This window comes from Microplitis demolitor, chromosome 7, assembly GCF_026212275.2.
Source record: "Microplitis demolitor isolate Queensland-Clemson2020A chromosome 7, iyMicDemo2.1a, whole genome shotgun sequence".
NCBI classification, from domain to species: domain Eukaryota; kingdom Metazoa; phylum Arthropoda; class Insecta; order Hymenoptera; family Braconidae; genus Microplitis; species Microplitis demolitor.
In genome coordinates, this window is record NC_068551.1 from 20,197,181 (window position 1) to 20,224,907 (window position 27,727).

Genomic DNA, 27,727 nt, shown 5'->3' on the forward strand with positions numbered 1-27,727 from the left:
AAGATAAAAAATAATAATAGTTTGTATTCTTACCAAGAAGGTAATCGAGACTGGGGTAAAAAAGTATATAAATATTTAAATAAATAACTAAAACGTTTGATAATTTAGTTTGACTTTTGTATTCGTACGAAAAAAATTAATTGCGTGATAGAGTTACCGAACCTCGCTACTAGCTGTTCCTAAAGCAACAATGAATGAGTGATAAATGGATTTTTAAGGTTTAAGATGCTGTTTATTAAGTTGTAAGTTATTAATTAAGGACTGCCACTCCCATCTATTATTATTTAATTAAACTATTTTTTTACTTTGAATTTTTTTTAATCATCAATAATTCAAGATTAATAAATTATAGTTTTTCTTACTCACCTCTGGATTATTTTTTCGTTGTGGCCAATCCTCAGCTTTCGTCTGTAAAAAAAAAATTCACTATTAATATAAAGTTATTAATTGAATTTAAAAATAGGTCGAAAGTGCACTTTTATACTCGTTCAAATTTTATCAAAACACTTTTATAAATAAATTACGAGTTGGGGTGATAAATTCCTTTTTTTTTATGTTTAAATATTTGGGAAGTCATTAATGAGTAATTAACGTTTCCCTCATATGTGAATGTGATGCGAGCGCGTGTACTCAAAAATTACGAAGGACATTACGAATAAAAGAAAAAAAAATGAGATGCAGGTAAAAAATAAACGAATGCAAGTTTTGAGGGAAGTTTTTTATTTAAAATCGTTGAGTTTTGTCAATATTTTTATGTATTTTTATTATTAAAGTACCTCATTGACTTATTTATTACTAATTATTATTGATCGATTAAGTTATAAATTTTTATTATTAACAATTTTTAATAATTAATTATTAATTATTGACTCGATTGGTTAAGTGATTTTAAAATTTACTATTTTATTATCGATTATTAATTTTAATAACTATTTGTCGATAAATTTAATTATCAGATTTATCTAATTTTTTTTTTATTAAAAAATAAAAAAATAAAAAAAAAAAAAAATTGACTATTAAATGATACTAATTGATAATGAGTAGCGACTAATTATTGTGAGAGATTGCCATGTGTATATCTAATTAATATAATCGCTAAAAAAAATGAATAAAAAAAACTAATAAAAAAAAAAAATAAATAAAAAAAAATAAAAAAATAAAAAAAAAACTAGGGTTCCCGGGGAGCCTTTGGGGGTCTAGATTCCCGAGGCACGGGGCCCGAACACTGGCTCCCAGTTACGTGGACGAAGGCACCGTTGGCACTTTTTTAATTGCACTTGTTTAAAATGTCTACCCGGTTGCGCGCGCACTTGTCACCAAATGGACTAATGAACTTAAAAAAAAGCACATTATTTATTATTAAAATTATTATTTACAATTTATCACGCATTTATGACTCAACAATTCACCTATTTTTATTTTAACGCACCCGCAATTATAAAATAATTACAGTCACTGCATTAACTAACACTGGGCGCCATACTGGTGACCTTTACCTCTGGATTTAAAATTTTGAATTGAATCTAGAGGCGATAGGTCACTAGATAAGTTTAGTGTCATCGATAGAACTGGTAATACAGTAATGAAAAATATATAAATTGTACAAATGGTGAAAGTGAACGAGTTTCTTAAAAAAATACTCGAGTGTCCGCCGGGTCGACTCGGATATTTTTGAGTATAAATTTAAAAATTGTATCGGCTATTAATGATAAATTTAAAATAAAATGAAGCATAAACAAGAGAGAGAAAGAGCGCCAACGCGATGGCCAGACTCCAGAAAAAACGGGCTGCTGGAGCGGTGCAATCATGTTCCTACTAGATTTCATATCTAAGCAAGTAATTAATGTACTACTTAATTATAATTGATAATGATGAATGATACGATGATATTATATATATATTATTGGATATATATATATATATATTATATATATAAAAAATATATATAAATATACATAATGGTATGACTAGCTGTAGTCCGTAAAATAAAGACACTGCAAGACGTTTTTCCCTTTATACACGAAGTTAAAAAAAAATTAAAAAATGAAGAAAAAAAATTAAATAATACACACGATTAATAATTAACACACTTCGAGGGTGTGCGGCCGACTTGACAGGTAAACGTACACCTCCCCGTAATTAAAGTAAATAATGATTAATAAAGAAAAGTAAAAGTAAAAGTAAAAGCATTAATAATAAATCGGGGCCGGCAGGTTTGTGATCGAGCAATCTGCCGGCTGTGGTTGATAAAATATGTCATAGTAATAATAGGTAATGTTAATTTTTTTCATAAGAGCTTTAAGGGTACGAGCTCCAAATAAAAGTAATAAATGATGGAATAAATAAATAATAAATGAATAAATAAATAAATGAATACATTCCTCCAGACCTTGTACACACAATTAAATGTCAAATATTTAATAAAACTAATAACTGTTACTACGTAAACAAATACTTGGTTGATAAATAATTAAAACAATAGTATAAATAATTTAAACTTTAACACGTCCAGGGTTTTTTTTAAGGCTCTAGTATCTGTGAATATTTTATTTTAAGGTTATTATTATTACGTAATGCTCATATTTATATGTACACATGACTCATGATCGCAGTTACGATCTGGCAAATCTCAAGTTATCAATCTGAACTGAGAGCGGGATTTTTTAAAATTTAAATTATTTGTTTTATTGTTTGAAAAAAAAAATCCCGCGGATTCTCTCTCCACGTGCCATATCTTAAGTAAGCGATGTAATAATTGTAATTTTTTTTATTTTAATAAACTAATTACTAGTTGATTAACTGACAATGTAATGGCGATTGTTATTATTTTTGAAAATGTAATTTTTTTTTAATTTATTTATTTTTATAAGATAAACTGATTACTTTTTTTTTTTTTTAATGGAATTTTTGTAATGAAAATAATGTATTTACTCAAATATCAATTATTTGAATATTTAATTTCCTGTACGAAATTTAAAATATTATTTTATTTTGTGGAGAGTGGAATTTAAATATAAAATTATTATTTTATGGTAGATAAATTTTTTGAAAAATAACTAAAATGAGTGATCGAGTTTTGTAAAATTGGTAATTTATGAAATTAAATTTATAAATTTGTATAATTTAAATACAATTGCAAATGCAATAGTAAATTTAATGTTTAATGGAGTAAATATGTTTATCGATTATTTAAGATACGCTTGGATAAATTATTATCTAAAACAAGCTTTTCCATGTAAATTCCATTTCCTGTATGAATAAATTTATCTCCTGATTTTAAAAATAAATGACGCGTTAACATATGACAGAATTTATACTCCACTGTCTCGATTCACTCAAAAATAATTTAATTTAAATTAAAAACGCTCGATTGACAGACAGCAGTTGACTATTTTTATATTTTATGTAAGTGATTTTTAAAAATAATATATATATGAGTCTACCACAAAAAAATTTAATGCCACATCATAACCGTAAAAGCTGCGAGAGTTATTAATATCCTGAATTGATAAAACCGATCCTTAAATCACACAAATCCCGATAAAAAAAATTGTAAATGATTATATTAATATATATACATATATATGTATGTATACATAAAATTGATTTGGATACTCTCCTTTTTCTTCCCCGACCCTGCGTGCCACTCCCTACTGTAATACAGTATCGCAAGCTCATCTGGTTTACGTCTAAAATAATACTAATAATAATAATAATACTCATAAATAATAATAATAATACTAATATTAATAATAATAATAAGAATAAGAATGAAAATAATGATTAAATAAATAAAATAACAACTCAACAAGATGAAACAAACTAAAACTGTACTAAACCTCGACGTATTCTATTAAACGCTAGTTTATCAGAAAATTTAATAACTGTGTTGTCAATTACCCTTTGAAAAAATCCTGTAGTCGATACACTGTAAAAATTTGAGGAGTTAACTTCTAATGACAAAGTGAATTCATGATCATAAAGTTGACATGATCCCGAAGTTAGCAGACAATTTAAAATTTTTTTATTTTTTTCAACAATTAAATTTGAAGAAAAAAAAAAACTAAAAATATGCACATGTAGAAAATTTAAAAAACTACAAGTGCAATTTTTTAAAATATTTTTTTTTTTATAATTTATAGTTTTTTTAAAAATCCAAAAATTATTAAACGTCGGCTAATTTCAGTATTATGAGTTGACAGACAATCAGCAATTTTTGGATTTTTATTTTCAACAAGTCGATTGCAAAAAAAAAAAAAATAAAAAAATGCACATGTAGAAAATTAAAAAAACTATAAGTGCAATTTTTTAAAATATTTTTTTTTTTATGATTTGTCGATTTTACAAAAATCTAAAACTTAGCAGACGTCGGATAACTTCAGTAACAAAGTAAATTGAGGCTTAGATAAAATCTGTAATCACTCCCGATTTTTTACAGTGTAATTAATCATAAGTTTCGTAAAAAAGCTAAAATAATTTTAAAAAATGGGTAAGTATTTTATTTTATAATTTTCTGGTCCATAAAGCCAGAGAAATTGGAGAATCCGTAGAAATAAGCAATAAAAAGTATTGGAATACACCTGGATGATGCAGAGCCAATAGCTCGTGGTAAAGTATTGAGGGTGAGTAGTATCGTAAGTGTGAGTGTGAGCGTGAGTGATAAGGGTGGAAGTGGGGGTGGAGTAGGTGTGGGTGTTGAGGCTGATCTGTATTGGGGAATAGAGATGGTAGGGGGAGAATATACTATCACCACTGGCATTAGATCCACACACTACATTGAAAGAGCGAGTGTTTGCTCGCGAGATGGAACGCAAATTAGGTTTGTACTGGGATCGAACTTTACTCGAGTCGTATCGAAATAAAGGCAGCACATAAAATTTATATACGGTCCCGTATCGACCTCGCGATAACCTTTGGGGTTTCCTAGTGCTCGACGACTCTCTTTTTTCTCTCACCCCTAAGAGCTCAAAGAGACCAAGAACTCGAGAACACTTTCAACTCCATCTTCCGTCTAAAACCTACGTATAGATGTATAAATATATATATGTTCAATATATTTCCTGTGTGTATGTGACATGAGTTCACGTTTCAAAGTTGATGTTCTATCTGAGCTCTTTGTAAAATTGAAATTGAAACATCTATTCTGTAATAAAAAGAATACAAAACAACTCTATATATTTTTTACGTGATCGAGTTTGCATTTTAAATATTTTTAAAATCCATTATACTAAAAAATATTCATTTCTGTTTGCTCCCAATAGAATACTTTTAAAATCACTTTGATTTTTTTTTTTTTTTGTTCAACAAAAGTTTAATTTTCGATCGGTTTTTATTCAATGATTCGATGGTTTATTCGAGGTTTCAGTGAAAATACAAAAACCAGAGTTCGAGCCTGAAAAAATGAAATTTTCAGATTTATCTCAGCAAATCCGAAATTTTTAACAATACCACCACCTCCTGAGCTTATGGTTGCCATGAAAAATATATTTTAGTTCCTCCATATTTTTGATAATGAGAAGATAAAGCCGATGGTTAATAAGAATGACATCATCCGGATGTCTTTGAATAAAATCGACTAAGATTTGAGGACTGAGCAATAAATATCAGTTATAAGAGTATAAAAAAATAAAATATATATTAAGTATATGTAATCTATAAATTAGAGTTAAGCCATAAGATAAAAATAAAATATGAAAAGGATAACGAGGATCATCTAAATCACTTTTCGAGCGTAACAGGAACTCGCTGTAAGCTGCGCGCGTTCGCCACTAATAACGCAGCATAACACAGTACATAATACTACATAAGATATACAGGATGTATCAGTGTAGTGTGTTTTCTGCGATGGGTGTCTGCTGTGTATATAACAGTCAACAGTGTACAGCAAAAGTACAACTACATATAATAAGACAGCGGTTGCGGCAGTATGTTTGGCTGTGGTGCTGCTCTGGTCGTATCTTCTCGTTAGTGCTCGCGGGTCTCCCTCTCGGTCTTAATACCACTCTCCGAGTCGACTCTGCAATGCTACCCGTTCGGTAGAGTCACGTTTTTAATTTCTCCTCCGGCAGGTCTTAGCTCATTTTCACACCCCCACCGTGTGTTACGTTGGACGTCTAATAAGTAAATAATAACTCGTTGCCGGACATAAGTTACATCTCCGAGCTGGAAGTTAAGCTCCAGCACATTGGCCCCGGGTATTCTCATCCCTTTTTATTTATTTATTTTTAATTTATATACACGCCTATATTTTTTTAATGCCTTTTATTTACACGTACATCGTACATTTGGATTACTTTAACTCATTCTCATCCAGATCTTTAATTTTTTTTTTTTTTTTTTTTTTTTTTTTATTATTGCGGTACCAATTTTTTTTTCCTCAAATATTCACATTTATTTATTTTTTTTTTTTTTTTTTTTTTTCGAAAAATATTTCTGTCGAATTTCGGAAAAATTGCAACTATTTGAAAATTTTTCAGAATATGAGTAAAACTAAATTTTTTTTGAATTTTTTTTTATCATTGACTGGATGCCTATCCGAATATAAAATAAAATTGAATGAGAAATCTCCAACCTTTCGGAAAAAAAAATTTAATTAAAATTTATAACATACTGGGTAAAAATATTTGGCAAAAAATCAACCGAATAAGGACTGAAAAGGCAGAAAAGACTAAATTCGCCAGAAATTTTATTAATCTTTACAAAAAGGCCGAAAATTGATTGGTATTCAGCCGTAGTTATATTTTTTTAATAAGACCATAAAAATTTCAAGCAACCAATGAAAAAATCAAAAAACTATCGCTTTCGATCCTGTATTCACTACCTGGGCTTTTGTCGGCCATTTTTCGCCCGCGAAAAAATTTAACTATTTTTTTTACTTGAAATTTTCTAACTCGAGATTTTTCCCCAGTTTTGAAAGACATTAAATTGATGAAAACTAAAATAAAAACAGGTGAAATGTTTTATATCACGATTGTTATCACTGGTATTACACCAGCAACAATAATTATTAGCTTAAGCTGTCACGAAAAGTGTGCATAGCCGGTATTTATAAAACATTGCAGGGTCATGCATTTCACAAAGCGTGTTGGGGGCTGACAAGAAGGAGCAACATCCATTACGATAATTTATGCAGAGCAATAACGCGGAAACGCAAATTGCTACACTAATCCCCTTCGCAGCGTGTAAACATTCCACGAATACCCGGTGTAGCCCCGTGTGCATACACATTTTTTTATTTTTACCGTTGAGTAAAACGTGTTACTCGGGATCTTACGTACGCTACACACAAAATAGCAGCATATAGGTTGCTAAAATTTAACCAACGCCCTACATCACTCCAACCAGTACCAGTACCAGTACCAGTACCAGCACCAGTACCAGGACTAGCTACAGCCAATGGAAGTAGCAAAGTAAAGTAAAAAAAAATTTAAGCTCCATGTATGCTCGTCAGCGCCGTAGAATTTTACATATTAAGTAAAACATACAACCCTGAGGATCTAATGTTGGGAAAATATCTCGTATGGGTTTATGAATATGTAGACTTTATACCGCGTACACGTATGCTGATGGTGATGAAGAAAAAGAACCATGTGGAGGGAGAAAAAACCTAAGAGGATGAAATAATAATAAAAATAATGTATATAAAGTAAGAAAAAGTATTATATAAGCAGCAGGGTAGTTTGACTTTGTGTATTATAAGGGAAGAGTAGTCTCATATCATCATGAACACATCACCATGTTTGCCTTTAATACTTTTTCGTCCTTTATTTTTCGTCCTCCTTTTTATTTTAAACACTGTCCGGTGTCACGTGTGTTTGAAAGCCCTCGGCTTGGCATCATCGACAACCAGCTACGACGAGTCCTGTCGATAACAGAATTCATTTAAAATATGAGATAAAAGCCTCACGAGGAGAAAATATATAAAGAAAAAAAAAAGGACGAGGACGAGGACGTGGATGAGAGTGTGGGTACTCTAAGAGCTCTCTAATCAGGGACAATGTCAACAGAATTAAAGATAATGTTTGCTCGTCTACTAGCGTTTGCAGCAGGGCTTGTCGTGTGCTCTGACGAAAACGAGATATTACCTTGTGCACACATTTTTACATACTGAGGAAATTTATTTATTTTCATTACATTAATTTTGAGTTTTAATTTTTTAAATTTATTTGACAGAATAAACAAAGCGAAATATGTTTTTTTTTTTTTCTAATGGCAATAAAATGATAAATTTAATTACTGGGTTTGTTGGCATGTGCTCAATAAACAAATCGAAAAGCAAACGACATTAAAAGACATTTAAAAATAAAATAACTGAATGAGTAAATAAATAAATATAATGACATTGCTGGAGCGAGCAAGACAAAGAGGTTCTGAGGATAAAAGAGACAGGGGGTGGACAGGGTGCAGGCCTCAGATCATCCTAGAGTGTTTGTCCAAGAGGAACTGGAAACTGGAGAAGAATATCGCCGTGTGTTGTAGAGCGTACGTGTGCAGTGGTAGTGGAGCCGAGGGGGATGAGAATTGAATGATAGAGGGATGGGGAGACGGCGTCCTCTTAGCGCATTTCAATATATGGAGAAGGCCTTTGAGGTTGTGGGTCGCTGATGCTTGTACAAGAGCAAGAGCCAAAGGAAGAAGAAGAAGAAGAAGAAGAACAAGTTTAAGAAGTAGGAGCTTAAAAGAAGGGGTAAGGGGTGCTATTGATTCTTCTTTTAATCTTGTCGTGACCCATCCCATTTAGAGGGGGTGAGGAGGACAGAAGGACGTTTGCCTGAAAGAAACGACGGCGCTAGTAGTTGTGATGGTAATGGTAAGGGTATAAGGACAAGAACAAGGATAAAAATACGATAAGGATAAGGACGAGTACGAGGACGAAGATAAGGATAAAGTTGCTCTCACTCCACTAGGCAAAGAGGAGAAACAGGAGGAAGAGGTGATGGTCGAGATCGTGGTGGCTTTACTTATTTGAATGTGTTGTCGCGCGTGCCGAGACAAAAACAGCTCCAAGAAGTAGAAGTATAATATAGAATAGAAGGAATTCGTTAAATCGATGTGTCCTCCGCACTGTCCACCCACAACTTTACTCAACCACCCTCTTATTCACGTCTACTGCCGCCGCTAGACTTGGGATTCGGGTGAAACACTTTTCTAGACGCCATTTATTTCTCTTTGGCTAACCGCATACTCACACGTATATATTATTTATAACCCGCAACTCACATTTAAATGACGGTTCTATTACTATATATGTATATGTAGTTTCTTGTTATATATAGATATATAGATGAGCCCGAACATTTATACAACAATCTCAAAGCTAACCGGTGTCCGCGATATTTATCGCGTTATGTTTATCCGAGCGAATCGATCAGCCTCGGGCTGAGTGTAACGATGATCATCGCCGGGGGATGCCGTTGAGTTTTTTTTTTTTTTTAAACTTTTTCGCCGACGATCGATGGACTGTCGATCTCTAAGTGGAGGCCGTTTGATAATTTTTATCCGAGGGGTGACTTTCGAATGCTAAATATATATATTTCTGTATGGTTTAGATTTTAATCTTTCATGTATTTAAATGGATTTGCGCGGAGCTGAATAATGGATTTTTTTTCGTTTTTTATCACGATACTAGAAATATTGGTGTTTTAAATATTTTATGGGTTTTAGTTTATTTTTATTTTAAAATTTAAATATTTAATTTATTTAGAGGGATTTGGGAGAGTGTAAGAATAACAAGATATATATGAGATTGCAGTAGAGTATTAAAACTCGATATATATATATATATATATATATATATATATATATATATATATATATATATATATATATATATATATATGAAGGGGAGTGAGTATGTAAGTATAAAATGCGGGAAACGCAATAAGCGTAACGCAATAAAATTGCACCGAGTCTTTTCCGTTATCCGTGGACTTTTCCCAGCTATATTCTTGCAGAAACATCCCCATATATTTACTGACATCTCTCTCCCTCTTTGGCAACATGCTTGGCATACTTGTCCCTCTTTATTCACTCGTATCGGGATCTTTGTCTTACCCAGCTCAGCTCAACTCAGCTCAGGCTGGTTCGGTTCGGCTCCTGCGACTGTCGCGGGTGAAATAAAAAAATCAGTAGTGTTGTGTAGTGTGTGGAAAGGCGTCGCGAGGGGTGGCAATGATGGAAAAACGGGGAGAGTCACCCTGGTTATTTTTTATTTTACTTTTTCAACTGGCAGAGACTACTCCCAAGCCCAAGCAGCAGACGAGTAAGAGTACGAGTAAGAACACGAGGACGAGGACGAATAGAAAGTGCCGCAAAGGCACTGAGAAAGTGAGAAAATGTTACTAAACATGAGAGAGACGGAAATGAGCGTGGGGTAGGCTATTGATTTTTTTTATTTTATAATTAGGGGCGCGCACCCCTTGGCTGCCAGAAAAACACGTCACCCATACCCTTACGAAAAAAATAAAAAAGTACGAGTGAGAACCCCTCTTTTGCCTTTACCGGCAGAGAGTAGTTCTGCAAAGTTAGTAGTTGGATAAGAGTGTGACAGAAACCCAGTCCGATCTACTCAACGACTCAGCTTGCGCTCGTCTCTTTTTAGCTTCTCAGCCCCTTTTTTTGGTACCCCTTTTCCCTGGCAACCAATACCCTCACCCCCCGAGCGATCGACATTCGTCAATCGCAATAAGGGGACCATGTGACTGAGGGGTTGAAAAAAAAGCAGTCACCGTCATCAAAGTGCCGGATGAGCACGCTCGAGATCGCGCGCAAACTAAATAAAATTATTAAGTAAAAAATTAAATACTCGCTTCTTGATGTCGCTCGAGCAGCATGAGTAGTTGGAAAAAAAATATATATATAATAAATAAACAAAGTTAACTAGATCGAGTGGGGAGTATATATTTATCTTGAAATATTTTTATTATCTTGCGGCTTCGCCCGACCGCATCCGACTCTCGGGACGTGTCGATAAAGAACCCGCGAAACGTCGTCGCAGTCACGACAGTGCTGAGAGAAACGCACGAGATTTCGGGATTCGCGAATTTCCTCACTACCCTCATCCCTCTGTAAAAAATAAGAATAAATAAAAAAATGGTAAAATGGTTGAGAGATAGAAAGAAGCAAAGACTAGGCAATGACGAAAGAAGAGTGAGAGAGACAGAGATTTCCTTTTCCCGTAGTTTCTTTTATCTCCCTCTGAAAAGCCTCTTCGTCCCCTTGCGGAGGTGACAATTCCTCATCTGCCTTCGGCGACTCTTTTCTCCCAAGCTTGCGCCCGCAATTCCTTCTCCACATACTCCCTCCTCTCACCCTCTTCCAGGACGTACATATATTACACGTACGTAGAAAGAAATAGGGTCGGGAGGGTTGGAGAGGGTCGGGAGGTAAGAAGGCGGCGAGGCACTCGCACATACATGTCCTTACGTCATTTTAACGTACAGAAAAGTCACACCGATTGATCGCGAAATTTCTCACACATGGAAATTACATATAAGGCACACACTAGCTGGCAAGATCGCTCCGGATAGTAGTCTTGTGTGTCACACAGAAGAGTGTAATATGCAAAGACCCGCCCCCGGTTGCCATGGCTACGTGTTCTGAACGTCTACGTCGTCGGGGGAGAGCACTAGGTGCCCCCCTTTTTAGCAAGGATGTTGAAAGAAGAGAAGAAATGAGAGAAAAGTAAAACGAGTATAAGTGAACCCAAGTATTTGGGGGCTGCCTGCCTGCCTGCCTGCTCGGGTACCATCAGCAGTAGCAGCAGCAGCAGCACACATACTGTTATGTGTAGGGAAAAAGGATAAGGGGAAGCTAGACACTCTGGGAAATTTGTATAACTACCCCCAGCAGTGGGGAACCCGGGGAGTACCTTTGGCCAAAGAAGAAGGAGGAAGAAGGAGCCCAAGCCCAAGCTAGAGCCTGAAGAAGAAAAAGAAGGGGTCTGTAGCTGGGGTGAGAATTCTGCGAGGGCAAAGAGGCACACATCGATCGCATCTTTTTAAAGCCGTATGTGTTCTTTCTTATTCACAACCGTAGCTTTATAAAATCGCCAGTTCTCCCGCCCTCGCCACCCTCCCTTCTACTCGGGTTCTTCGGCTGCTGCTTACCCAACCCCAGTGTACCGGTTCTTCTTTCCACCCTACCAGCATCAGCCTAACTCCAATTCCAATCCCAACCCAATTCCAACCCCACGGCCTCTACCGAGTCTTCAACTCCATGCATGTGTTGAGTCTTATTTTCTGTATGTGTAGTTGAGTAATGCCGGACTCTGAATAATGTTTATGCCTCCATTAAAATCCTCCATCAAGGGTTTGTTTATCGCTACCCAATGAGATCAAACTTTCCAAGACACACACACACACACACACACGGAGTATAGAGACGTTAAGATTTATGTACTTTGCATTATTTGTATCTTACTTTATGTTTTTGGCGAATCTTTTTAAGATAGAAGCTTCGAAGAAAGAGAAATAATAATATAATATAATGCGGCTAATGTGCCTGGTTTATTTCGTTTTGATATTTTAAAACTACATAAAATAAGGGTATTTACTTTAGAATAACAAGTTTTAGAGCCCAATAACCACTGATGAGTCTCCGAGACGCGAATTCCAAATGATCGATACAGACCTCTAACCGATTGGGATGTAAAGAGTTTGTCGAGGGTTTTATTGTGTACAGTTAACTAGTTTTGTGTGTTGGTTCTATTGCATTTTTAGCATTCCTGAGAGCTCTAGTGAAATTCGCCCGTAAGCTTCTCTAACTGCGAGCCGTTAACTCGTCAAGTACAACACGAATGTGCTATTCTCCAGCAACTCAGTATATCGTGATGTAAGCTCGTCAAGTGGTTTAGTCTAGCTGATGGGAGCTTTCTGCACTCAAGTACATCTTCAGTAACTACAGTTGCCTCACTGACTGGTAATTTTAAAAATAGTCTACTGTCGCAAGCCCCGTTCAAGTATTCATTAAGCGGTAACCCGTTATTCCGAGTATTATGCCGAAATTTAAAAGTCCCGGCAATTTCAGCCGTTTCCCGGGATTTATTTCCACTGGCCATCAGTCACAAGCAGTCGTTAGATTTATTGCAGCATTTTAATATAAAGTGATGTACTGGATGATAAAAGATAAGAGTGTATTTGCACGTAAGAACATTCACCATCTCGAGCACTCGAGTCTTGTAATAATCATAACGATAATTATGTAGGTAAATGTAGGTACGGAGGATATATATGTATATGTATATGTATATGTATATGTATACCTCTGCGCCGGCCAGCTGCCTTATTCGAACCTTCCACTAATTATCATCGTAAGCATCGGCTTAATTGCTATACACTCCTCGGACTGGTACTCGGACTCGCCTCTTTCTCTTCGATCTTCACAGCCTTTTATTTATATTTATTTTCATTACTCATATCTTTTCTCATATTTACGGCCGCCTTTATTCATACATACCAACCTACCTACGAATATATCTATAATTCTACATTAAAAATAATAAGGAAAAATAAAAAAAAAAAGTCGTCCTTATCTTATTGTGTAAAAACACAAAAGTATAACGTGAAGCGATATAATTCTTGGTTGGTCTGCCGATCGTGAGTATCGGCGTTTTCTCGTGATAGCTACTAGCACTTGAGGCATTAATCTCCAACACCGTTAAAATCCGGTAATCGTGATGAGCAAAGTGTAAAAATAATAAAAAAATATTTACTCAGTTTGTTATTTATTTTCATATATATAAATATATATTGGTCGGTTATTCTAGTACTTAAACTTGCTATCATTGGACTAAATCCATGGTGGAGTTAAAAGTCAACCAGGCGCGAATTTGTACCGGACGTTTAGCTATGTCGCGACTAAATAACACCGCGTGTGCTGGATGATTACAACGTATGCCGCGGAGCGCCGAGATCAAACCAATTGGTTGATCGTCGGGAGATGAATAAAAATAAAATAAAGGGGATAAAGGATAAATATAAGTGTGGAATAAGAAGGAATAACTTGTGGTATGACGGTGTGGTAGTTTTAACAGTGGTGATTTCGATGGTGTGTGTGGCGTGGGTGGAGCATGGACTGGACCGTGGACTCCTCGAGGGCAGAATTATCATACCCACACACCGACACCGCGGTCTGATCTAATCACACTGGCATATACATTAAATAAGCGCTCTCTACTTGGGACCCTATGGGGCATGATGCTGCCCAGCCAGAGACGCAACCAGTATATCTATATAGCCAGCGTAATAAAGGAGAGGGAGAGAGAAAGATATCCAGGTAATGAACTGGGAGGAAGAGAGATGGGAGGATTGTTTTCAGCTGGAACTCGAGTATAAATTGGCCAATTATTCGGAAATAAGGTAATTATATAAGAAGGGGAGTGATGATCGATACCGGGGAAAAGAGAGGAGAGAACCCGAGATACTGAGCAAGGTGAGGCTGGAGTGAGACCGAGTTGAGGATAAGCACTGACCAGGTGAGGCAAGGAGGGTAAGAAATCGGAGAAATCAAAAGCGATTATCTGCCTATGAACCAGCCAGAAATCGCTGGGCATAAAGATGACGAGTCCAAGAAAGAAGGAGTTGCTGAGACAGTGAGAGTGAGAGGGAATGGAAAATCGCTTGGCGTCTCACCCTGAGGAGGTGCCGGACCACGAGATTTTATGCACGCTATGATGCAATGTGTTGAGCTCGATAGACCATCACGGCAGATGTTACTTTCATTGGAAGGACTGACTAAACGCCCGAGAAATTAACCAATGAGTAATGACGCGCCGCGTTGTTGATACCAAGATGAAGATGAAGGGAACATTTGCCGGTTTCGATCGTGATCCGTCGCTCTCTCACTCTGTCTCGGGGAACGGTGATCGAATTATTGGTACTGGAGCAGAGGGAGAGAAGAAATTATCGAAGATGATTGCGAGGAGCAGGTGTCTTATGGACAGATCGATTTGAGACTAGTCTTGCTCTGGATATAAGTGATTCGTAAATGCGGTTTATTGGGCACCGGGCGATAATTTTTTCATTTAAGAATTTATTTATTTAAAAGTATCAGGATTATTATGATCATTATTACGGATGGAAAAATATGGTGGGTCTTGAGGAGATGATGAAAATAAAGGGTAATGTTGAACCGCGAGTATGAATAATTGAACTTGACACTGGAGTTATCACCAGACCGTGACGAAGGAGTTTTGAATTGTAGTAGGAACGAATGGATGCAAGCAAGAGTAGAGTTTAGAAGAGGTAAAAGTTAAGTAAAGGTATAAAACTATTGGTATCTTGAGAAAAGAAGCGAGAGGGATTAAGCTGGAGCCATTAAGGGCTGCGTGGTGGCCTGAGGCCGGAATTAGCATACTCTCCAAGTGACTCCACCTCCGCTGGAACGATCCCAATGCCCAAGGAATATAACTTAAGTTCAAGCGGATATTATGCCACCATTCTTACCTCCATAATGTGCGCTTAACCACAGGTAGGGACAGGGGGTTGATGCCCAGCGTGAGGGAGAGGAGCAAACCAAAGGTCGAGCTGGACGAGAAGGATGAGGAATCAGATCTCCGAGAGGTTCCTACAAGAAACCACCGTCTCGAGAGCAACCGGGGCACGAGGGACGGGCACGGGGGAAATGAAAGAGGATATGAAGCCCCGAGCACTCGCCTTACAGTACTATCGGCTTGATCACTTTTAATTATAATTATATGCAGTCCCGGATCCGATAAAAATCGGGAGAAAGAATCGAACCAAAAGAGGCCCTAAGAATAATCCCGAACAAGACGCAACGAGACCCACCCAAGCGCGTGCCGTTGACGCCCTAAATTTTAGATAAACTTTTGCCGCTTTCAGCTCTACGCCTCATTTTTTCGTGTCTCTGCGTTATTTACAACTCGCTATTATATTTAATCGCCACAGTGGTCAATTGAAAATAATAAACTTCAAAAGAATATCATGAAATGAACACTTTTCAAACGGACAAGTTATTTAAACGTTCAAATTTAATATTGTTCCGGCAGTTATGAAATTTGATATGTCAAATATTAGCTTTATTCATATGCACATTACATCTTGGTAAATAAATTTCTAAATCATCGTGTAATGACCTCAAAGTGTGACGTGGAATCACTGTCGGCATCTAATGCAATGTAAGGAAGAGGCTTCAACCTCGAAAGAAGCAAATGAGAATAAAAAGATCCGCACGATCCTGAATAAGTATAAATTGAAGATATCTCAGCTAAGTCAACGTTATGTTACAGCGGTTTATCTATATATATTTATAGTATTATTCAGAGTTGTTGGCTAGTGAAGAAAAGCGATTCCGATTAACCTGGCGCCAGAGGCCTCGATGCGATGCTAAGGCCGATAATTGGTTCTTGCAAACCCAAACCGTGAAGCTAGTTGAAGAAGATGTGCTCGCTTACTCGACCAACACCACGTCCAATAATATTATTAACCCAACAGCCATTTATACATCCTACCAACCAAACTATACATAATTATCATCATTAATATCAGTTACACGTGATTTCAGTGATCTGGTTTACTTTTAAATTTTCATTTGAAATTACACTTAATAACATCCATTTAACAATATATATAAATATATGAATATGTATACATTTTTTCTTCATACTTTTTATGATATTTAGAACATTATAATGCATCTAATTAATACAATGTTGAGACTTAAAGTTTTTTTACGAGTCAGGTTGTAACGTTTTATCGCCAATTAAAGTTTGCGAGCATAATATTTTTTCGCTCTCAACGAAGAAAGAGTTTAAGTGCAAGCAGGATGAAATAATGTTGCGAAAATACGTGCTGAGGAGGAGTTATTGGAGTGAGTTTAAAACAAAGAACGAGAAAGGCAGTTATATTACATTATATTATGTTATATTATATTATATGTATATATAAGATGAAGAGAACCAGAGGAATGTGTGTTCATCCGACGCTTTGACATTAAAGAAGGAACTGACGTTGCCGACATCGCATTTATGTATTTCCCGGCCGTAAGGACACTCCCAAGTACACATAATACTTTGCGTTTCTTTTACTTTGTAGCCCTGATCATTACAAAACTCTAAATTCACTCGACATACACGCGCTTATCCATCTGCGTTATTAAAAGTTCGTCATATATAATAGAACAAATAAAATAAGAGGTTAAAAAATTAAGCGAGTTATCATCATAGCGAAAACGCGCGCCATCTAGTTTTGAAAAATAAAATGTCGTTCGCGTGTAAAGTGGATTTCCCATGACAAACGAGATGGCAATTGAATACCCACTTTGCCGTAGATAATTCTCGAACTGGAATTTATTATTTGAATTTAAAAATGAAAAAAATAAAATGTGCAGAAATGAGAAGTAATAATTAAAAAAAAAAGTAAATGTACATTAAGTCACGAGCTAAGTTTATATAATTTTATATGAGCCAATAAAAAAAAGCGGCAACTCTCACTAAAACTTTTTTAATAATAACATTCTTCGTGTATCCCTTTGGCATAAATTACCCGTGGTGATATTCTCGCGTCGTTATGTGCTGCTGCACGTTCCACCGCGGATAATCGTTGTTCCCTTGCAAATAAAAAATTCCCCCTAATAAAAATAAGAAACAAACTAAAAGTAACAATAATAAAAAATGATAAAAAAATGATCATGAAGAAAAAAAATAAATAAATAATAAAATACAAATTACAAATAGAGGCATGCCCTGATGTGCGATGTATACCAGTACAGCGTTTCGATCTCCACACTTTCTTCGGCTCTCCCTACTAATCGAACAGACCATCCGATATTCCATCGTGGAATTGATTTCCTCCTCATCTGAATATAATTTTCCTCGGACGCGATCTCGCCACGGTAAAAAAAGATGCATAATAGTAGTAATAATAATAACAATAATATTAAATAAAAATAAATAAGTAAAGACAGTAAAGGAGAAATAATATACATGTAATGATGGAGTTATGCCGTAACACCTTCCAGGCATATCGAAACCTGGCTCAATGTTTTGTTGGTGTAGGAGAATTGGACGAACGTAACATTAAGATATAAAATAATAAATCCGAACTTTCAACAGAATTGTTTATAGATAAGCTCTAGTCTTAATACTCGGTCAGGACTAATCTAGTCCACGACCATTTTGTGTGCCTGATATTGAATAAAATAAATAGATATTGGGACTAAGACGCGAGATGATGCGGAACTAGATCGTGGCTACGGTCGTAGTTCACAGTGATACATTTAATGCAGAGATTTATAGTGATTGTTATTATTATTATTATTATTATTATTATTATTATTATTATTATTATTATTATTATACTAATATACCAGGCGCGATTTGCAACAGACAAAATGATGAACAAGACGGTATTAAAAATAAATAAAACAACTAAAATGAGAATGGTGTACATAAAAGAGCAGATGACGAGGTAAGGGGGAGTGAAATAAATCAGATGGGGTATTCCCAATCATTTCGATGATTGCCGTTCGAACAATTCCTCAAGTTCCCCTCACTCTTTACTCCTCAACATCAGCATCAACATCAACATCTACATCCATACACTTTCTTACTCTTCTCTTCTCTTCTCTTCTGAGCAGAGAAGTAACTAAAGAGGGACGGTTCTTATTTTCTTTCACCCGCACAATCGATACCGAGAATATGCATTCGTGCACGAGTATTGTAAATGCTGGGGATAAAATAAAAAAAAAAAAAAACGAATTTATGCATAAGAATTTATAGACTAAGGCAAATGAAAATCAATTTTGTTTCTTTAATATGCCTCACATTACCTCGTTCACTTCTCGAGCAGATATAAAAATTTATTTGTCTTTGTCTTTTTATCTTTTTGTTATTATTTATTTAAAATTTTTTAGTGTTTGCTCAGTTTGTAGACAAGCAATTTATTTCATGGATGAGTTTACAATTGTATAAGGTTTTTTAGAATTTTTTTTTAACGAATAATGTTATGCGAAAAGGTGAGAAGATGAATAGAAGGAGTGATGCCGGTGAGAGGGAGAGGATACTCGAGAAATGAGAATGATGAAATTGTCGAGTAATCAAAGTTTTCTCACTTTAACGAAAGCTGTGTGTTAAATCACGGTGATGAGGTTCAAGTTATATATCTTGGTGGTATATATATATATATATATACATATGTACTCATCTTGTATAAGTATAATGGCAAATGTTGGACGTGCGGACGTATATAAGGATGCAGATAGTTAAGAGAATGAAGAAGGCGCGGGTGAGGGACTGAAATGAGGAATGAGAAGCGAATTATGAGGACCTACAAGTATTATATATAAATGTATGTGTATATATATAGAAACGACGAGCACGAAAACTCGAAGCAACATTGGCAGCAGTTTGAAATACACTCGACTGAATTATGAACCGTAAAAACTCCCAGTCCGAGTAACTTACGATACTTATAACCGTAGTAGTGACCGTACAGTAAAACCGTATTCACCCTCAACTCGCGTCTCGCGTTGCTAAAGCTACAGGGTTATTATCGTGCGTGGCTCGGTGTGGTCTGCGGTCCAAACGCCTCGATGAATGTGTAGAGCCTTCGCATCCGCGAGTTACCATCTGGCTGAATAAAAATTATAAAATAAATAATAATAATGTTTTTTTTTTTATTTTTTTTTTTTAACAAAAAAATCGACACTGTGTTATGTGAGTCTTTTCTCTCTGTACTATGTATTACGGGCAGTTTTATTTTTTTCGTACCTCCGGTTACTAACATCGTAGTGGCAATCGACAGAGTGGCGAGCTCTCGTTAACACCAGACCGTTTCTAAAATGAATGCCAGGGTATTGCGATAAATTACGCCTGCTCGTGACCTTCGGCTCGCGGGTCGTAACCAAGTTAACTATTTAAGTCAACAGTATACATAATATTTATATATATTTATATACATATAAATAAACTTGTCAATATTTGTGGTAATTTAGTTTATAAAAATTTATAAATCGCTAAAGAGCTTCGAAATTTATTTGGGTTAAAAAGTTGTAGGGTTTAATTTTCGAGTATGAAAAAATTCGCACGACTGATATATATGTATATATATGGTTTGGATGTATGTTAAGGTAAAGACAAAAGTTTCAAGTTTTAACGTCAGCCATTCACTTAGCATTAGTAATTGTGCGCACGCGCGAATCATCGAGAGTCACAGGAGGACGCACCTGTGATACGCAAACCCCAGTTGAGCAAAAATCAACTGAATATATATATATATATATATACATGTATATATATGTATATATATATAAACACCTGGTTTTTTTCCCATACCTCCCGCGAAGCACTTTACTTCCTTCATCCCCCAGGCTTGCAACCGCCACCGTTACCTTTCACGATCGACAACGAGCCTAGTCCTTGCTATGATATATCTATACATATACACATATATACACATCTACATATGATGTATGCGTAATGTATAAATCTCGCATTTCGACTTCTCAACGTAACTTAAAATTTCATGAGAGTCTGAGCACTTTCCAGCATCTTCAAAAGTTCATAGATGTTATGTGTAAAGTTAAAGGCCACGACGTGCAATATTATATTATTCTCAAAGTTTAATCGATATAAACATTAAACTTTTTTATAATTATTTAAATAAAGTGTTTGCTTTTTTTTATTCAACGATAAATATGTTGAATTTAAACTTTGGTAAATTGCTGAGAAAATCTTCTGCTAAGAAAGAGTGGGAAGTAACAGCAAAATAATTTTGTTTAAACTGTGGTTGAGTTTCTCATTTTCAACACAATTCCAGTTTTTCTGTTGCCTTATCAGTAGAATGATTCATTAATTGTATTAATTTTTTTTATGAAAAAATGTATGTATAAAATAACATCAGATAAAAAATATTTAAGCGATGGCTGTTATACATTTCGATTATTCAAGATCGGCGGTACCTTCCCTGGACATTTGGAATGGCCGCGCTCTAAGAAGTAGTACCCAGAAATACCGGTCACAGCCAATGATAATTCATGGTGAATTCAATTTGAATAATTCCACCGCGTGCGGTTTATACTCTCTACCATCAGCATTCCCCGCGAGTACCAGCACGCCTTATTATCTCACGTATCCAGCAGAAGAAGAACCTGGACCAGCAGTAGCTGCACCAGCAATTCCAACAAAGCTACTCACCTACTCGATATCCATTCTATCATATCAATACCAATATACCAGCCTATATATATATATATATATATATCCCATTGGCCGCGCATATTTTCTCAGCACATTTTCCATTATATTTCTGCATTATGTATAGCAGTATATATTTTTACAATCATCAACTCGACTTATTCTTTTGTCTTCTATATATATTCACCCCCTTCCTTGTTCCTCCACCCACCCCGTGTTATTTGTTTCATCACAGCAGATATATTTAAATAATATCTCTTTGTTTTATCCTGATGGCCGGCTCTTAACGCCAAGGCAATTCCCATTTTGCGATCATTATTTGATCCAGCATAAAAATATTCTTCGGCAGGTATTTCTTAAAGCACACGTCTTGTTCTTTGTTATCTTTTTATTATTCTTACTGAGGTATGTGCCATATTGAGGAAGGTATGCGCCTCGTCATGCCAAGATTAAAGATCTTCTTCAACTAAAACTTGTCAGTTCTTCTTGATTCTCAAGCCCATCTTACTTCCTTTAACCGTAACCTCTTATCGTCGCCTTTATGGACACAGGTCCGCTGACATCACTCAGATCATCAGCAGCAGCAGCAGCAGCAGTGTCGTTAGTCCAGGGGTGGAGGAATATTTTTAATAAAAAAATCTTATCGCCTCGATTGATACCTCCGGTTGCCGATCTTGACATAAATTTATACCTTCTTTAGTTCATTTATTCTCTACTTACAAGTACAATAACTTACTTGACAAATATATAAGGCGAACTTTAACAACCTTTTTTTTTGTACAGTCAATTATGCCAAGTGTTTGTTATTTATTTATTTATTTTTTTATTTTGCTTTTGTTTACTCAAATTTAGTTTTTTTCCGAACTTGTTATTGATAATAAAAGAAACAAATACAAGTTTGTTAGCGATCGGCGCGATATTTGGAGAATACACGTAATAGAAACCCGGATGTCAAATTGTGCCTGTCCCTATATATTTTCAAATTTAAAAAAAAAATATATATATGTATATATATATATATACAATATATTTCAAGTTGTAAAAGAAAACTAAGTTGCTTCAAGGGGTTACTCTTGTCATGCGTTGCCTTTCGTGAAATACGTGATCGACATAAAGAAATAATCAGAGTCAACATATCCCACTAGGAATTCTTCCCGTGAAAAACCGCGTAAATGCTTCATGCATAAAATATATATGTATGTACATATATTTATACAGAGATATATATACATATATATCAATAGTATTTATGTGGATGTATTATATTATACGCGGTTAATATATATGTTTGTAAAATGTATTGTGTGCGTATGTGTGGATTTTTTTTTCTACTTCTGGGATTTCACAAATCATTCGCTTCATATATACACATCCCACCCTCTCAATTCTCAATTCTATTTTAGTAACGATACCTCGGAGGACATGTGTTCCACTTGGTGTGTGCGGGGACGATGGGAATGAGTAAGAAATAAGAAAAGAAGAAACAAGTCAGGCAATTGGCGATTATCGATTACCTGTCGCGGGAATTCAACGAGGGCTAACTTGATGCGCGCGACCCCGAAATGAGCTTTATGTATAAGTAGCCTTTAAAAAACATTTTTTATTATATATATATACACATATATATGTGTAGATGTGAGGCTTTGTTCGGTAGAATCCTCAGTTTTCGAGTGTTAGTGCGGCGCTTTTTATTGAAAATTACAGGGGATGCTTTTTCGTCCGGACAAGATTTAAAATTTTAAATTTTCGCGCCGACTTTTAGTCACTTGGAATCCTTTCAGATGAAGTTATTTAAAAAAATGTCAATAATCGGGCAATAGCTTATGCCTACAGCTGCATAACTTTTTATCACCATTTCCAGTATTGAAAAAAAAAAAGTAATGAATAATTTTCGAGGTCAACGAACCTGGGCATTAATAATAAAATTAAAGAAAGCATTTTTTTTTAATAAAGCAAAAGTTCCGTGGTCTCAAAGTCTCTTGTCTGATTCGTGATTCAGTTAGACTTTGAGGTTTGAGGTCGAGCAATCGTCATTATGTCGCCCTAGCATCGGCGCCGTCGAAGCCGCTACGTCCAATGCAACGCATCAGCAGAAGCCACGAGAGTTGAAGAGCAAAATAAAAATAAATTAAAAAAACATAATAAAAATAAACCAGTGGCAGTGGTGAACTAGGGAGAGAGTGAAGGAGCTGTTGCGTGGAGAATGAAAAAAAGTTAAAAAATAAAGGTAGTGAGGGACAAAAACGAGGCATTAGCGCTGTCGAGCTACCGTGTGGCGTTGGTACTTTAACTCACTCTCGGCCTACTCAGGGCTTCTTATTCGACCGCCTGCTGGTGCTGCTGTTCGCTGATGTCCACTTCTACTTACCAAATTAACATTATTACGACGCTCTCTCGCAATCAGTCTACCAGGGATATAATCAATGTATAACCGAGTCTTAACAGTAATTTAAGAATGAATAAAAAAATTTAATAATAAAAATATAAAATTAAACTACTTCAATTTTCATTTCTCGAGTCTCAGGTCTCGGCCCTCAACTCTCTCGATCCATTATTACCAGCATTGAAATTAACGTTAATCATTTACGTCAAATTTATTGGAGGTCACTCAAATAATTAAATTACACAGCATCCAGTCACTGCGACATTTTGACGGATAAAAAACTGATTAATTATAAAATTAATCTGATAAAATTTAAGGCAACCAATTCAAGTGATCCAAGCACGTGATATTATGTTTTAAAAACGATGAGAACAAATAAATGCATTCATACATAAAATATTGACGAACAAGTCAATAATAAATCGAGTTTGCGATGAACAAAGTGCGAAGAGTCGTGTGTTGGGTATAAGATCCAATATATGGAAGATAAGTACGCGCACTTGGATGAGGATCATGACGAGACTCAACATATTCATATATATTATGTATATATTGAAATATATTTATAAAAAAAGAGGGACTGTAAAGTCGGAGTAAAGGCTGGACTTTGACGTCCAGCGAGGATTAAGTAAGACTAGACTGCAGTAAACTCTTACTGTTCTTACCTATACTACTCATCTTACACGTTTTTCATTCAAGTGTGTACTCATTATTACAAAAACTCTGCACGACATCACTAATAGAACACGAGCTGACGTGTAAACATGCACGCGTTGAAAAATAATATTTTTAAAATAATAAAATAAAAGTTTCAAGCAGGAAATTTCTGCAGAGACAACAGAAGAGACTAATTCTGGAGGGAAATAGTCTTTGAAGTATACGGTAAAAAATTAGCAAAGAGAATACGGAGTAAATTTGGATTGAAAATCTGCTTCAAAGTGAAATCCACTCCTAAATGAAGTTTATTTTGATACTAAAACTCCGAATTAGAGTCAATGCAGATTGAAATAAAATCCAGATCACTCCGAAAAAATGCAGATTAAAATGAAATCCGTAATCACTTCGACTTCACTCCCAATTTTTAACAGTGTAGACAAAGAGTAAATTTTAAAAAATAAAATTCTTTGAATTTTGTCTGTAATCAGAAAAAAGTTTAACGCTGAGTATATAAGTATGTGAGCGACTAAAAAATATAAGAATAATTTAAGTGAGAAAAGTTTTAGCTTGTAGGAAAAAAGCACGTTCAGCTGCCCTTAAATTTTATCCTCTCGAAAGTCGTCGATACGAATGAACAATTTGACGAATCTCCGGGTCGAGTTGGATCGGGCGTTGGATCGGATTCAAAATAGGACACATTTTGTCGCACGATATACGAGGATGGAGTGTGCACGCTTGAGCGAATCGCTCTGATGATATTCGCGAGGGAGGAAGGCAGAGGGTAGAGCCGAGTGTGTGGAATATAATGTATGTAATAGTGATGTGAAGGAAGGAGGAGTAAAGTGAGGAGGGAGGGAGCAAACGCTAGAAAAGTAGGAGAGATGACTAAGAGAGTGCCTCCTTTGTACCTTTGAACTCGTTTCCGCAGACGGTTTTATTTTTTCTTTCTTTTTTTTTTAACGAAAACGCTTCTTTTGAAGTGGAAAAGTTTTTGGCGAGAAGAAAGAAAACTACAAGAAGATGACTCCCGGGCAGGTTTTATTTAGTCAGACCGTTCTTTCTCTATTCCTTTATCTAAATTCTTTTGCCTGGACGCAATTACAGGACTCGCATTTACAATTTTCATCATTAATAGACTTATAGTTCATTTGCGAGCCACCTAAATAAATATAAATTTAAAAATCTTTTCAAATTTATTTGATATTTGGCAAAAAGTAAAATTTATTTTTAAAAATCCGCGGGATTCCCAATTGTTACATAAAAAATAATTTTTATATTTAAGACTTTCCACTGCAGACTAAAGAAAAAATTTAAATAATAAAAAAAAATTATTTTGAGTTCAAAAAAATATTTTTGTCAAAAAAATACTCAGTTTTTAAAATATTCTAATATTCAAATATATTTTATCAATAACTTGATAGTACTCCTGATATTATTAATTAATTATAAATAAATATATAACTATAAGTAATTTAAAAATTAAATTTGAATAATTATTTTTTAAAAGTGCCCTCTCAACCCCAGTCGACTTTATTTTATGCAAGACTTTATGATAAGGTATTTAGAATTTCCAGTATATAAAATAGTAGGATCGATATATGCAGAGAGTCGATGACTCCCCTGAGACATGATGAGAAATTTTATTCATCAACTGCGTTCTAAGCTCTTACACTCGCGATCCGGGTCTCGTAGGCGCGGATCGTTCCCCCAAGAGAGACGAGAAGACGAATATGCGGGTGCTGAGCGAGAGGACCGAGAAACCCAAAGCGGTATAGGTATAGGTAGAGGTATATATTATATAGTAATATACTAATACTAATACTAAGACGTGGGTGAAGTTTAAAAAAGGAGAGGTGTCGCGGTGTCAGCGACAGTGAAAAATTCGCCAATTAAAAAAATCTCATTTCTTCGGGTAACGAGGGGTGCCGCGCAATTAACGTCAAGGCCGAAAATGATTTATAAGCGGGCGGGTGTTTGGCGTATGCTCGCCCTGGGGTAGCTTATCATAAATTAATGAATTATCAGAACCTATATTGTATAGACTCTAGCCCCGCGGGTAATGCTAAAATAAAATATAAAAAACCTCCCGTTACTATATACTCCACGCGGTATATAGAAAATATATATTTAAAAACATTCGAGTCGCAGAACCATCAATATAGACCGTCAAATATTCATAAACGAGGCTGGTGTTATGTGTAGACCGAGGTGTTAACAGCGACTGATCTCAGTACCTTGTTAACGTAATTTGAATTTATAAAATATTTAAACGGATAAAAGTTTGTGTACGCCGATGTTCATCGAGTATCAGACACATAGAATAATGATAATAATAATTATGATGATAATCATGATAAAGATACTTAAAAACAAGTATTGAAGAGTACTTACAAAATGCACAATGTATGTACTCGCCGGGTATTTATTAATTTTTTTTGGTCATTCACTCGTCAAACGACCTCGAACACGTCACACCAATGGACAAGGTACTGCATGGAGTCAGCGGAGACTGTAGCGCGAGATCAGAGCAGAGCAGAGCAAATAATAATGGTAGTGTAGTTGAGACTGGATCTGTTGGAATAAAGTATATAAGGAATAATATTATTTATCAAGGTTGGAGATAAATAAAAGCACACATGCCAAACCCGGTGACTTTTGTTTAATCACCGATGTCTCGAATGTATATTAGTCGTTAGCTACAAGTTTAAGTTGAGGAAATTGGTATTAGTGGTGGCATTGCTCGGTGGGTATTTATTGTTATGCTGTGCTGTTATGTTCCCTGGGTTAAAGTGTGTTATGGGTGTGTTTTATTATGTTGAGAGCAAATGTTTTTGAGACCCTGAAACAGTACACGCCACTCTCAATCAATTTCACGGAGCCCGGACTGTTAATTACACAGTGAGACCGAGGCTGTAAGAACAACCATTGTCATGATTTTAAAACATTCGATGACTTTCATTACATGCTTTTAACACGATCGCTTGTTAAGACCCTCCTTGTAAAAAAAAAACACACATATATATGTAATATAATTTAGTGTGTACGTGAAATTAAATGTAAAGCAATTGGTTTAACATAAAATTTTTTACTTTTTAAATCTCGCGGCAATAAAACCAAGCCTTTAATTTTGAATCGACAATTGTTAATTATAATTACGATATCAAATTAATCATATATTATCTTAAATAAAACAAAAAAAAATAATTACCATTGCTAAAATTACTCATCATTTTTTTCCAGTGACGTTCTAATTACTGGGTCTGGAGGTTGGGAAAAAATTTTAATTGCAAACTTTTTAAATAAATCAACTCGAGTACTTTTTTTCATTTGATTCGAATTTAAATTAATTACCGCGCGTAAAGTGAGCTAATTATAATTTTTTGAGATAATTAAAATGAGTAATTAACGCGTTAATTATTGGGAGTGAGCTGGATGTGTTCCTACTGCAACTGGGACGCCAATGACGCTGTGGTGGCGCTGGAGTAAAAGCCCGCGTACTTGAAAAAAATTCAAACTGCTCAGAGTTGTCTACATTA

At 35.2% G+C, this 27,727-nt stretch overlaps 1 long non-coding RNA gene across 1 annotated transcript; it reads right to left on the reverse strand.

The window, feature by feature from the left end:
• Positions 1 to 105: 105 nt before the first annotated feature.
• Positions 106 to 27,472, reverse strand: LOC103574450 (uncharacterized). The gene is made up of 3 exons (XR_001345302.2): positions 27,400 to 27,472; positions 26,583 to 26,762; positions 106 to 408 (listed from the first exon to the last, which is right to left on the reverse strand). It is a non-coding gene; the product is annotated as an uncharacterized LOC103574450 (long non-coding RNA).
• Between the last annotated feature and the right edge of the window lie 255 nt (positions 27,473 to 27,727).